Source organism: Rousettus aegyptiacus, unplaced genomic scaffold, assembly GCF_014176215.1.
Source record: "Rousettus aegyptiacus isolate mRouAeg1 unplaced genomic scaffold, mRouAeg1.p scaffold_m13_p_11, whole genome shotgun sequence".
Lineage (NCBI taxonomy): Eukaryota > Metazoa > Chordata > Mammalia > Chiroptera > Pteropodidae > Rousettus > Rousettus aegyptiacus.
In genome coordinates, this window is record NW_023416286.1 from 66,719,037 (window position 1) to 66,729,726 (window position 10,690).

The window sequence follows — 10,690 nt, forward strand, 5'->3', positions numbered from 1 at the left end:
TATTCTACTAGATATAATTTTATGGCTCAATAGTATGAGGACAATGATCATAATTAGAAATGTATGTAGTAGCTGGCATCACCTCAGGGGATACTTTCTGGAATATTACTCACACAGATCTCCCAAACTCTACTTAGAGAATTCATATGTCAAGTCCAGGCACTGAACACGATGTAGAGATATTTCCTCAATTATTGCATGACTGTTCCCAAAGTATATCAATCTTTTCCTCTACTTTCCCAACTCTAGTGACACATTTTCATTCCTATTAAACAAGTGTCGTAATGAATATCTGGATACTGTCATGATTAAAATGTATAGATTCCCATATACAAACATTTTTTGTATTTTAAAACAAACAAACAAACAAAAACTAGATAAGAAAGAAAGAAGTATAGACAAGCATTTCAATTTTATAATAGTGGTAAACATATGTGATTTCATAGTGCCATGTTTAAAATATTTCCACAAGATTTAATTTTCTATTCATCTTTATCAAAATATAATAGTCTGGTAGATCTTCCTACCATCACTTCACAAGACTTTGCTGTTCTGTTCAACTTTTATCAAACCAACATCTTTTGTTTGTATACACAAGGGAATCTCCTGGCATTCCTGGTTTCCAATTCAAAAGCTTGGTATTTCATTTGCATTTTTATTGTGGATACCCTATAGCTTACATTTACCTGGGTAAATCATTTGGGTTATTTTTTGTTGCTAGATGGACTGCTGTGACTTACATTGACAAGCAGTGGTTTTCCAGAGACAAACACCTGCATGGAAAACACCTGCAGTTACCTACCTTCAGGAAGTAATACACTTTGAAGTAGAGATTTTAGAGGTAAGCATAAGCATTTTCAAACTGCTGTATGAGTGATAAAAGGAAAAATAGACTTTTATACTATGTAGCATGTACTATATTTTTATTTGATTATCCAGATATAGAGTGTGGGTTATTTGGTAAAATGCAAGTAATAAAGCTGTAAATAGGCAAATATAACACAAGATAATGATTTTTAAAATGTTTATAAAATATTAGTACAAATTAGTCTGAAAAATGCATACTATGGGCAATTTCTTGTCTTTCAATAATATGTAGATAGCCAATTTTCACACATTCAAAATTTTTAATTTTAAATTTGAAATGGAATAAAGTACAATTATAAAATGACTTTAATAAAACCATTAACATTCTCAATATAAAACATTTAAAAGCCAGTAATACATTATATAAATGACACTTCTTAAATTTAAAATAAAGTTTATTTTATAGTAGGAAAATAAGCTTTATAGATTTAAAACGCGGATGAAGTATCACCTTTATTATGTTCTGATTATCTTACTAATTTTGAGATAATGAAAGAACATCACTATAATTAGTTCATTTGTCATAAGAATAAAAATACTGCTAATTTTAATATACTTGGAATAAACTTACCGTACATGCAGCAAGTTCACCTCTTTTCTCTAAAAACAATAGAGTAGAACAAACATAAAACTTTGGCAGGTAAAAAAAATGTATCAGACCATCAATATTAGCATAACAATCCCCCAACATAATTTATTCCAAGGAAATCTTTCTTCTGGAGGTGGATTATCCTAATATCCAGCCTGTAAATTTGAAATAGAATTTGTATATTAGTCTGTTAATTTTACCTGCTTCGAAATTTCAGGCATATTACACAGCAATAATAATAATAAAAAAAAACTGCATTTCTCTTTTAAAATAGAAAACCACAAACTGACCTCCTGTTCTCAGCATATGAATAAAATTCCAATCAATATATAAATTAACTCAAAATTATTTAGAATAAAAAATGTGTGTGTCACCATCATTCTGTTATAAATTCTAGAATGTTCCTAAATAAACTTACAATGATATTAAGAATAAGAAACACATTTCTATATCAGTACATTTCTATATATTATACCAAAATATTTAACAAAATATATTAAATGTATTTTTGGCTCATTTAAGTTTTAGTGCATTCTTAGATTTTCAGAGCTGGTATAAGTAAGCATGTAATCTAGCACTAGTATATCTAAATAAATATTCTGAACTAGAAATCAATTCAAATCAATTTAATTCTTTTGCTTATTTAGCCTATCTAGATAATCTTGATACTATATCAATAAAGAGTAGTATAATCTATAGTAAATTATACAGGTAGTGTAACATATATGGTATTTATACTCACACTTCATAGTATAATATATAAAATATATATAGCATACAATATATAGTATAGTATATATATTTTATAGTATAGTATATATTATAGTCTACTATAAGTATAAATATTATACTATATACAAAATATTATCTGTCCTTTTATTGTATACTCTTGCTTTATACCCAGCAGCATCTTTTTTTTTTTTTTTTAACTTTTGTCTATCACTTAGAGTTTATCTGGTCTTTAGTTTTTCACTTTTTCTTTGTGCTTGGTCATGTTTTTCTTCATTTTTTATTCTTGGGTTTGTACTGGTTTTTAAAACTAATTTATTGATTTTTTTCAAATTTATTTTGGACAAATATCAGCCACTATCTCTTTAAATGTAATTTCTGCCTCATTATTTCTACCCTCCTGGGGTTTAAATCACACATAGTTCACTATGTTTTGCATGCTTTCTTTCTTTCTTTCTTTCTTTCTTTTTTTTTCTTTTTGGTATTTTCTATCTGTATTTTCCATATTTTGCATTTTTTGTGCTTGTATCTGAATTCTTCCTTTGAAATATATGTCATTTCACCAATTAGCTTTTCAACCATGACTCATCTGCCTTTAAGGCCACTCACTCAGTTATTAACATCCATTTGTATTTTCTGTTGTATAAATTTCATTTGCTTTCATTATATAGTTTTTAGTTCCTGCTGTTAATCTCTATTATGTCATATAATTTCTTATCATATTAATAATAATTTAACTTGTATGACTGACATCTCCAATATTTGAAGTTTTTATGCATTTGTTCTATTTTGCTTTTTCCATTTAAAGTAATTATTTCCAGTATTTTTAATTAAACATATAATTTCAGACAATATAAAAGAAAAAAATACAAAATATTGTAAAATTATAAATGATGTTAATTTTCCCAAGTGGATTTACTTTTATTTTTGGAAGGCAGCTAGAAGAAAGGCAGATTTTCTTAACAGACTCAGGCATTAATACAATTTAATGCTAGATTTCAATTATTGTGGAGTGTCTAAGTATCTATTACTCATAGGATACGGCTCTTATGGTCAAGTCCAAAAATGTGGTGTGTTTACCAGAGCCCTCTAAATTAGTGACACAGATGAAAGATCTAATCACCTTCTCATCTTCTCAGTAAACACTTTTTCTTCTGAATTTGGCAATCGCCCTGAGAGAAAAGCATCCTGACATGCCAGACGGGGTAAATTCTTTTGACTTTCCTCTCTTTCCAAATATTGGTCACAAAATTTCTTACTGCCTTCAGTTTTTCTGAAACCTTAAAAGGGAAAATGTCTATATTTTATCCAGTTTTTTGGATTGTTCTTTGTGAGAATCTTGGCCTGAAAAAAATTACCCATCCATTATCAAATGCATTTCATCTTCAAATTTAATCTTATTTGTAACCCATCATCCAGAGTAGTAACTGATTATAGCATAGTATTAATTAAAAGTCATTTAAATAAAAGTGATTTGTCTCACAATTTTACTTTGATCAAAACTCTTAAACGGTGACTCATATTTCCAGTTTGGTAGTTCTCCTTTTAAAGAAAAGACTTACTAGTTAATTATTCCATTTCCTGTTTATCTTATAGGATTATTATCATAATTAATTGGAATGTATGGTGCCCACAAAACTTGAAACTTACTTACAAAATATCCACTATAAATTGTATAATATTACTATCACTTTAAATTTCCTTTAAATATAACAAGAAACATTTACCGAGGGTAAAAGTTTTGTTTTGGTTTGGTTTTTAATTTTATTGATTGTCCTGTTGGAATCCATAGTTATAACAGAATGGAAACAAATGCAACTCTATTCCAATGTGGATAATTATCTGAGACGCTCTTGTTAGATTGCTACCTTTATTTCGACTACGAGAAAAAAAAACAATAAAAATTAGAAGGAAACACTCTTAACTATTATATAGTTCTTTCTAGATCCTTTGATTGGATCTATAATACTAAAAGAGTTTTGCATCCACAGACAGTATGCAGAATACAATATGTATCAGATATCATTATAGAAGCCAGTACATTTGTTATCAATTAAAATTCTGAACAATAAAATATCTATATTCTATTTGATGTGCTAATAATAAAAGTTCATAGTGTTCCAGGAAAATAACAATTTTCCCCTGGCCAAGATACAATATAACCACTGGAATTGGTTTATATTCATTTCATAAATCAATGACAATTCGCTTCACTGAATGCTTCTGGAAGTCCACCAATAAGCAACAACAACAATCCATTACACATACTTCCACAGATAAAGGTCCAGCATTCCTAAATACTCCTATTTTTGAAAGTTTGCCAGTCCCTGGCAGAACTTTATTCACGCTTTTCAAAACCCTTCCAAAGATCAGCACTATCTGTTTTGCTCAAAGAGACTGTGACTTACAAGCACATCTTCTCTTTCATAAACAAAGCAGAAGGAACACATTTTCTTTATGTGTAAGACACTAAAGCATTGACATTTCATAGTTTCACCAATATAATGTTTCGTTTTGCTTTGCTTCGCTCTGGTTTGAAGGTCATCTTTTTGCAGTTTTCTTCTCAGAGGGGTGGGGGGGGGGAGGTGCCCACAAAATCCTTTCTGTCCCAATAGTCCTTAAGATTTGCTGCCAGATGAGTCTTTTCAACAACAATTTGAGCTCTGGTTCATTGAGCTTCTATTTCTTAATTTATTTTGTTAACCTAGAATTCGTAAGTAAATAGGTCTTTGTGTAAATTAACTAGATAACCGGATTGGAAAAGCACTGCAGTCATGTGCCAGATAATGATGTTTCCATCAATGACAGACAACACACAGGACAGTGATCTCATAAATTACAATGGAGCTGAATTTCATATAGAAAATGGAAGGATACATGGTTTGGAAGAAATTTTTTTCCTCTAATGGAACAATATTTGTTGAGGTTGGCAATAGATTCCCTCTCAAAACACCTCAATTTCGAGTGTACAGATGAATGTCAATCAATTAACCACTGACTTGTTTCAGCACAAAGGAGCCTATCCTCCCGGGTCCAGCATTCCATATTCAGGGGGCACTACAACTTGCCAGGTCTAGCTTTATGATCTTCAGAGTACATTGCTGTAATTTCTTTGTGGATGACCTAAGATCCTATATAAGAATTCAGGTCTATAGGAGCTACCTTAACATATTAAATGTCAATGTACCTTTAATAAAAGCTTTCTGTAACCTGTTCCTGTATTTGGAAATATTTACAGGTTGGAATGATATAATGCATAGATAAGTTTCATTTCTCCCATTAATTCAATGCCAGAGATAACCCTTTGTACCAGGTAAGGTCAATGGAACCCCAAACAATCTCCAAAGTCAAAATACTGAGACTCAGTTCTATACTCACTCCATGTTAAATACTATCTTTTTTTAATACCACAAAGTTCCTTAATCTGACCATTACTCCAACATACAGTAGCTAAAAACACATCAACATGACAATTCCCTATTTTCTTTTATTTCTTCATCTTGATTTCTTACTCTTCCTGATCCTTGGGCACCTTTAACTCCCTCCTGACAGTCACCATCAGCATCATGTCACTTAACCCAACCATTAAACATTACACCTAATCCAGCCAAACAAATATTAATTTGCTTATATTGTTATTGTTTTCTTTATTTTTAGATAAAGAAACCAATATTTTAAATTTTTAGATTATTTCTAGATTCAAAGAAAAATGCAAAGTTAGCACAAAAAGTTTCCATATACACCAGACTGTTTTTTTTTTTATTAACATCGTACATTACTATGGCACACTTGCTACAATTAGTGAACATATATTGATATATTATTATTAATTCCATAATTTATTCAAATATCTTTAGTTTTTACCTAATATTCATTTTATGTTCCAGGATCCCAACTAAGATTCCTTATTGTATTAAGTTTCTATGTTTTTCTAGGCTAATCTTGGTTGTGACAATTACTATTTTCTTCTTGACAAGTTATATGACATTTTGTTTCAGGTATTAGGGTTAGCTTTTAATTCTTTCATCATCTATGTTTAGCTTGTGAGAGAATGTTCCCTAAAAAATGAATGAAGACATAGATCAAAAAAGTCTCAAATCTAAACCAGCACAAATGACTAATATTTTAAGTGTATTCATCTAATGACTAATTTATACAAAGACTATTCAGATTTTTCCTTGTACTCCTCTGCAGAAAATTTAGAATATTTTCTGACTTGAAATAAACAAAATAGGGTCACTTTGCTTGGTATATTTCCCAAAATCAGTGATAGTTGAGTTGTTAATTGTAATTTCAGTTCTTGCCTCTGTTTAGTTAGGAAATAAAGACTTCTTTTAAAAGTGTACATGACAGAACTAAAGTGGCTTCCTTCCTGTGTGTCATTGTGGCTACAAGGAAGCCACACTCACCTCCTGGAAAAATAATGTGTTTTCTTAAATATACTCTCAACAAACGCCTAACTTCTTTACTTACTTTAATATAATGGCGAAATCTTACTAAAGATACACAAAATAACAAGTTTGGCAGCTTGTGCCATGTTAAATAATATTATTTAAAAAAAAACAAACAAACCTCCAGAAAAGAGGGCAAGTCAAATAAAAATAAATAAATAAATAAATGATCAACTTTCTTCAATTTGCAACCTAAGCCCTCAAAATTAAAGATATCTTCTCTTTCATACTCTCTAGTAATATCCTATAAAGACTCTAACAAAAGTAAAAAAAAAAAAAATGGGTCACAAAGTATTTTAAACCTACATTTCTTAAACCCTGACTTTTGTCAGTTTTTTTTCTTTCCATCACTCACTCAAATTTCTCTTTTTTCTTCCCTTTCGTCTGAAAATGAGCTCTTTCAATTAGTTTTGTTCTAAAGAGAAAAAATCTTATTGCACATCTTCCATTAAGATTTCTGAACTAAATGTTGAGTCTATACAAGTTACATTTAAACCTTGATCTACAGCTATGTCGAGGTCAATAATAAAGATTTCCTTAAACTTCAGGAAAAAAGACAAAAATTCTCTTTTGAATTAAGAATTTATTAATGCTTATTTAATCAAATAGTTCACTAATTGTTAGTGCCTTATTGGGAAGTGTTAAAAGTAGCAGAGGGCAAAAAGCCAGTATAAGATTTAAATAGCATAGCTGCTCATTATTCAAATAAATATTCTTGAAAAATATGATTTGCACTCTATAAAGCTATTTCATAAACCTTTCCATTAAGAGTAGACTGAGCAGATATTTAAAGTTATAAATGAAATAAAGAAGAATTAATAAATGACTGCAGAAAAATTTCAAAATATTCTGAATTTCAACAGCTTAAAGAAAAGTCTCTATTTTGGTATCTCTGACATTAAGTATCTTTAGTTAGAGAAAAAAAAAATAGAATAGGAAATTGATATTTTAAACATATGACAATATTTTCAAAGAGCAGTAAAATTAAACAAATTAGAAATTAGAAGAAATTTGTGACTCACTAAATAAAATAATTGGCCTCCAAATAAATAGATTATAGAGAAGTCTGCTGTTATCCATAAATTGTCAACTTATTAATTAAGGTTCTTTAAAATATGTAAGCAAAGTGGCCACTAGAAGAACCGCTATCTTATATTTGCTAAGAAACAAAAGACCCACTATTAAAAAAATTATGCTACTGCAAGAACTAATGCTCCCTGATTTCTTGTCCTCTTCTTAAAACCCCAAAAGTTATCATCTATAGATTAAATGAACCACAAAGTAGCTCTCTATATCTTTCATCTGTCTCTTTAGCATATAACAACAGATTCCTTAGATTACTAAAAGACCCTGTAGTAGAAATTTCTAACAATTATTAAGTCTATTCCCATACTCCAGAGTCTAATTGTTACATTGAAACCATTATAAGCAGATCCAGATACTTCTACATGCATGACCAAATCACAACTGACCTGTACCTTAATATAGTTCCATACAAAAAACAACTTAACAATAAAAATTACTTGGCTCACTGAATCTGTCTATAAGCAAAGAATTCCTTGGACATAGTTAAAAAAGTTGGAGCACAGAACCCAAACTGTTACTTCTAAACTATTTATCAATTTTTTTCAATGTCCTCTCAAAGCTGATCTGAGACCAATTAGCCAGTTCAAGAGAAAGAAAAAAAAAGTAATAGTTATTTTTACCAGACCCTGTAATTTACCTTGTTTTACTTTCTCAAAACCTAATAATCAAAGACACAGAGTTTTCCAAGTTATGTAAGCAGTTAGCAACTTCTCCACAGTAGTGTCTAACAATAAAATCAGTTTTGACAAACCTGAAGACATTTTTTTGTGTAATAGTTTACATTTAACTTTCCTTAGTGTCCCAGTTGTTAAACATAGTCACAATTATTTACCTTCACCTAAATAGTTATGCACTCGAAATTTACTGTACTTTTATCCTTCTTCCAAATCTACAACCAGGATTTTATGGAATTCAAAAATAACTGTCCAATAAAAAGAGTTCCCCTAATCACTGAATAGGTATGTTAAAATACCATAGGTAGTATTTTTATTTTGGAAATAAGTAGAATAGAAACATTTCTCTGTTTTAAAGCACAACACACATAGTGATAAAGAAAAGCATTTCTTTTTCCCTGCCTGGAGTATTCTAACTTATCTATTCAGTGATAGAGAACTCACTTTACTGTATGTTTATTCATTAATTCTACAAGGTTTTGTCACCTATTCTTATCAACTCCCAATCATCTTGTCTAAATGTAAGCTGGATAATGTGCAGATAATCTGATGAGTCTAAGGTTTTGATAAATAAAAGGTAAATAGAAATGGGCATCATTACTTTCAGGCCTGAGCATAAATTCCTCTATATGATCAATCATGCTCTTTCTTTCTCTTCCATTGAAAATGACGTATTCTGTTATTGTTGGATGGCCAGTACCATGAATGTCAATTAGGTCAAATTTTTGAAAGTGCAGTTCAAAACATCTATATCTTTACTGAGTTTTTTAACTTTTACTAATAATTATTGAAAAAGATATAGAGCTCTCCACTTATAATTTTGGACTTATGTATTTCTTTTAACAGTTCTGTTTTTTTATTAATGTATTTTGAAGAACTCAATAATATTTAGATTTATTGTGTTCTTTTTAAGAATCATTCCCTTTATCATTATAAAATGACCCTTTTTTACCCTTAGTAATACTCTTTGCTCTAAAGGTCTACTTTGTCTAATATAAATATAGCCATTCCAACTTTCATTTTATTAGTGTTAGCATGATAAAACATATTCATTCTTTGACATTTTAAGTATTTTCCTCTTTATATTTAAAATATGTAATTTGTAAGAAGCATATAGTTGGGTCATGTTTTTTTATCCAAACCTGACAACCTCTTCTTCTGATTGGGTTGTTAAGGTTAGCTACATTTTGTGATTATTCATATTGTTGGCTTTAAATACACCATCATGTTATTTGGTTTCTATTCATGCTATACATTTTTTACTCTTCTTTTTATCCTTCTATCTTTCTATCCACTTCTGGATTACATTAGTATTTTCATAATTCTATTTTATCTTCTTCATTGAATTATTAGGTATCACTCTTTATTGTGATACAGTATTAGTTGACTTAGTTTCTTCTAAATGGAATACTTTACGTTGGGTGATTTTTCCCCTCAGAAGTCTTCTGACAATTCCTCAAGACATGCTGACAGGTGCAGCTACTGGGTAGAAAGCAAAAGATACCACTAAACACCCAACAATGTACAGGACAGCCATCCACAACATAGAAATATCCATCCGAAAATGGCAAGAGTGTCAAAATAAAGAAATCCTGCTCTAGCCTTCACAGTATATATCTTTACCTTGTTATAGTCTACTTTAAGTGATTTTACACTATTTCATATATAGCAAAAGGATCTTAACACAACATACTTTTTTTTCTGATCAGGATTTGTAATAGGTTTGTCATTTACTTTACTACTAAATAATTATAAGCACATACATTATTACTTTCGCTTTTAACAATACATTATACTTTAAAAAATATTTACCTAAGAAAAAAGAATTAGTTACATTACCTTAGCAGTTACTACCATCAGTTCTCTTCCTTCACTTATATAGCTCCAGCTATCAATCTGGCATCATTTTCCCGCCACTTAAGTACTTACTTACTGGATGATTTGCTGGTGATAATTTATATCAGTTTTTGTGGGTATCTTAAAGTGTTTACTTGGCCTTTCATTTTAGACGTATTTTGCAGATTGTAACATTCTAAGTTAAGAGGTTTTTGTTTTGAATTTTTTTTTTTCCTTTCATTTACTCAGTGATGCCATTTCATTGTTTTGCATTGTTTCTGAGGAGAATCTATCTAGAGTTTAATCCTTGTTACTCTGAAGTTAATGCCTCCTTTTTATTTCTCCTTACATTTCAAATTTTCTATTTGAAAAATTTTTCATTTTTAGCAACTTGATTATGATATGCTTTGATTTGTTTTCCTTCATATTCTCTGTTCATTGCATTTGTAAAACTTCTA